Source organism: Amblyraja radiata, chromosome 5 (genome assembly GCF_010909765.2).
Source record: "Amblyraja radiata isolate CabotCenter1 chromosome 5, sAmbRad1.1.pri, whole genome shotgun sequence".
NCBI classification, from domain to species: Eukaryota; Metazoa; Chordata; class Chondrichthyes; order Rajiformes; family Rajidae; genus Amblyraja; species Amblyraja radiata.
The window spans coordinates 39,693,194-39,697,975 of NC_045960.1; the positions used below are offsets into that span (position 1 = coordinate 39,693,194).

Consider the following 4,782-nt stretch of genomic DNA (forward strand, 5'->3'; position numbering starts at 1 on the left):
AGAAAAACTAAACAAAACAAACCGTGAATAAATATTTCCCCCTTTTAAAGGGCTCAGCATTCCCCTCCAGTTAGGAATCTATGTTAGGATATGAATAAGTAGCTGAGTATTAATTTTAACTGACTTACATTGCACATTAGTTAACTTTCGGTCAATACTATTTTGACATATTAACAGATCTTACATCTATAACAACTTGTAACGTATAAACTCTATCAACTGGTACTTATCCCCTGTCGGCTCTGGCAACGCCCTGGGCAAACTGTAATGCTTTATCAGGATCCATAAAGTATGATTCAACTTCTTTATAAGTAACACGGAGCTTGGCAGGGTATAGTAGCCTGAATCGATCTCCTGGTACATCCCTCGAAATAGCTCTTGACTTGGAAAGAAATGCTCTTTTCCTGACGGCTTCAGAGGGAAAGTCTCTGAAAATTTGTTTCTTTTCTCCTTGGAATGTTAAATTTCTGTCATTAGCCACTTTATGAAGGATTTCCTGCAGATCATGGCAGTGATGCACCCGCAGGATCAGATGTCTCGGTGGGGCGTTGTCGTCCAGCCGGGTTCTCAGAGCTCTGTGTGCCCGGTCGTGTCTGGGATTTGCCTCCAAAGCGAGTACATCCTGAAGTAGTTGAGCCGTAAAGAACGTGGTGGTTTTGACCATGTTCTTTGCCTTCTTTCACTCCAGTAATCCTTAGATTCTGACGTTTGGAGCGCCCCTCCAGGTCTAGATATTTTTCTGTTACTTTTGTTAGTAAACTGGAGATGCGCTCCACTTCAACTTTCAGCCTGTGCGTAGCCTTGGAGTTTATTACCGCTGCTGTTTCCAGCTCCTGGATAGACTCGCTGTGTTTATGGGAGGGAGCAATGATAGGCTCCAGCTTGTGGCTGATATCGGTTTCCAACTTTTGAATTTCCCTTTTCAGGTTGGTATTTACCTCTTCTATGCGAGTGTCTATCTTGTCACAAATCTCTTGCTTCACAGTCGAAAGTTCCAGACGTAGAAGGGCTCCAATGTCCTTCAAGTCCAGTGTTTGGATTGCCGTTTCCTCTTGGGGCTGCTCTTCAGGCGAGGTCGAGGTCGAGGTCGAGGCTTCACCGCGGCCTTCCTTCTCGTTTTTTTTTCACCGTTTGGGCGGCATTTTCGGTAATTACGGGAGTCGCATAGTGATGACGTCCGCTTAGCCTCCGCTGCTGAGCCTCTGCCGATGAGTATTTTTAGCGATCCGTTCTGTTCTTTTTTTTCAGGAGTTTGGTTGGAACGGTGAGGAGGTGTTGTGCGCGTGTCCTAACCTTCCATAGCACCACCGGAAGTTCAAAACACAACTATCTTAAGCCACCATGGTCGTTATAGTCACCATGTTAAAGGAACGATGTTGTCAAGCTGGTTAACGGATGCAGAGAAGATTTACGATGATGTTGCCAGGAGTCGAGGGCCATCTTGGAGGATGAGGGGTGATCTTATAGAGGTGCACAAAATCATGAGTGGAATAGATCAAGTAAATGCACAGAGCCTTTTGCCCAGAGTTGGGGAATCGAGAAACAGAGGACATACAGTAGGTTTAAGCTGTAATTAATGCTATTTCCATACTTTCAAGTTCAATCCCAAAAACATGCCTCCAAATTTCGCCGGATATTTTCATGGGTAGGGCATGCAAGTTCATCCCTGAAATGAGTCTTCCTCACTTTAAAGAATTTTCTCCATTTGAAGATGCGCATGTACAAATTTTCATCACCATCCACGTATATGAAGGAATCAGTAAATTAAATTCTCCCTGGACGGGCCCAGGACCACAGGAACACTCCCCACAAGCAGAGCATTGTAGAGCTTTTCAGTTATGTAATCTTTATGTATCGAGTCCTCAAAGGAAAGGTTGAACTTACATTTAGATATCGTCGGGATCAATTTGGGATCAATTCTTTATTGCTCAGATGTTTTCTGAAAGCTTAACATATGTGTTTATTTGAACAAGTTCATTGTAATATTTTAACCTGACATGTTGAGAGTTCCAGCCACTTACAAGTCAATACAGCAGATTGATTTTACTTGGCAATTCAAAGGCTGAAACTCTATTTAATGTTAGTGGTACACTGGGCCAGATATATCCGAGTCCCTTCAATATATCAAGGTCAAATTGAGGAGTCGGTTAAGCATTGTCTTTTTGGGAGTGTTTGTAGTTGACCCCACATTCTTCCAAACCCATTTCTGAAAAACTGGTTGAGGCTGTGTGGTCAGATGTATTCAAACCATGAGGAAATTTCAAATTGTTTAAAATCATTCAGCACTACTTTTGAAATGTACCATGCATATGTCAAGATAGTTGTATCATTATCCTGATGGAAGAGATAGAGCGTTGCCTACACAGTGTCTTATGTTCTTTAGTAAGAAGAATCCGGAAAGTTGAATTTTTAAATGTAGATTGCCGGCTCACTGACAAAAGGTTCCACATCAATAACAAGACAATACCTGTCCTGGAGAAGCCTGTCAAAAGCCTTGGGTGATGGTACACCGCATACCTCACGGATGCAGAGCAGGTTGAAAAACTCAGGCAGGATATAATCAAATGCTTCAAGCAAATTAACAACACTGCTCTCCCAGGGAAGCTGAAGCTTTGGTGCCTTCAATTCGGGCTACTGCCCCGACTCATGTGGCCAATTACCATCTACGAGGTCACTTTATCCCATGTCAACCAGCTGGAGAGACTGGTGAACTCACAAGTGAGGAAGTGGCTTGGGCTACCGAGATGCCTCAGCAGCATAGGGGTCTATGGGAATGGAGCCCTTTCACTTCCAGTCTCAAGTCTGGTGGAGGAATAGAAATGTGCCAAAGTGAGGCTGGACATGACACTAACAGAATCCCAGGACCCAATAATAAGAGGTGTCGCTCCAACCCTAGCAACAGGGAATAAATGGACTCCAGCAGCAGTGGTACTGGACGCAAAATCCGCCCTCCAACACTGGGACATAGTGGGATGGCGTTGAGGGGAGGAAGATCACATGGAGAGAGCTGTGGACCATGGAGCAAATAAGTTGAGCTTCATTATCAGAGCCACATATGATGTCCTTCCCTCTCCCACAAACCTAAATCTTTGGCTGGGAGAGGATCCAGCCTGCAGTGTGCAGTTTCAGCAAACCTCAAGCACATCCTGGTTGGATGTAAGACCAGCCTAACACAAGCCAGATACACCTGGCGACACAACCAGGTGCTGAGGTGTTTGGCAGCTGAACTCGAGTGCAAGAGAGTTACCACCAACGCCAAGCCTATCAATGCCCAGATAACATTCCCGCAAATACCATCCTTCATCCGGGAAGGAGAGAAACGGAGGACTAACCCCTCGCCTCTAAACTCATGCCCACTGAACGCAGCCAGAGACTGGGAAATGCGTGTTGACCTAGGCCAGAGGCTTCCGTTCCCAGTTGAAATCGCAGTTACCAACCTGTAACCAGACCTCGTTCTCTGGTCCAACTCCTGTCAGCGTGTTTTCATCATTGAGCTGACGGTCCCATGGGAGGAGGCTGTGGACGAGGCTTATGAAAGGAAAAAGCTTTGATATTGAAACCTTGCAGCAGAGGCAGAGGAGAGAGGTTGGAGTGTAAGGGTGTGTCCAGTGGAGGTGGGGTGCAGGGGCTTTGTAGCCAGTTCCACCACAAGGCTCCTGAGGGAAGTAGGAGTCAAAGGGTAGGCAGAAAGGAGGGCAATAAAAGAACTTGCCAATGCTGCCGAACGGAGCAGTCACTGGCTGTGGCTGAAGAGGAAAGATGCTGTCTGGGCTGCCACGTGACCATCTAGAGGCTAACAATAAGACACACACCCATGTCTGATCAACCTGCAGTGGGCCTGCCTCGACTGACGGTGTCTTGTGATAAAAGGCCAAAACACCCTGTGATGTTGAGGTACACAACTGAAGATGTGTCTGATTGTTAGCAAATTCACCTCGTGGTCATACCCAAGAATGTCAATTGGAGTGAATATTAGAGATTGTAACATCCCGTCCTACTAATCAATCTGAGAAAGGCTTAACTCGCTTTCCAAAGAAAACCAGGACAACGCAATGAAGCTGCATCAACTCAACATTGTCCTGCATTGAATGTTTGGTTTGATTGAGCTGTATCACTAAAACTGATCCGTGCCCTTCCCTTGGAGTTAGTAATACTAAACACCATGCTGTGCTAAGGCAACGGGTGTCCATTTGAATTGCATTTGTTCAAGGTCTGGCATCAATCATTGAAAGGCATTCCTCACTGAAAATGAATTGTTAGATCAATGTAAAATTTTCCATTAAGATCTGACTAATCTTCAACATTTCACTTCTGGCACTCAGGCCAAACCCTCGAGTTACGGGAGTCGCATAGTGATGACGTCTGCTTACCGGTCTGCTGAGCCTCTGCCGATGAGTATTTTTAGCGATCCGTTCTGTTCTTTTTTTTCAGGAGTTTGGTTGGAACGGTGAGGAGGTGTTGTGCGCGTGTCCTAACCTTCCATAGCACCACCGGAAGTTCAAAACACAACTATCTTAAGCCACCATGGTCATTATAGTCACCATGTTAAAGTAACGATGTTGTCAAGCTGGTTAATGGATGCAGAGAAGATTTACGATGATGTTGCCAGGAGTCGAGGGCCATCTTGGAGGATGAGGGGTGATCTTATAGAGGTGTACAAAATCATGAGTGGAATAGATCAAGTAAATGCACAGAGCCTTTTGCCCAGAGTTGGGGAATCGAGAAACAGAGGACATACAGTAGGTTTAAGCTGTAATTAATGCTATTTCCATACTTTCAAGT

General features: G+C 45.2%; 1 pseudogene; it reads right to left on the reverse strand.

The window, feature by feature from the left end:
- Nucleotides 1-1,599: 1,599 nt before the first annotated feature.
- On the reverse strand, nucleotides 1,600-4,532 carry LOC116973738 (annotated as a pseudogene).
- Nucleotides 4,533-4,782: the final 250 nt, after the last annotated feature.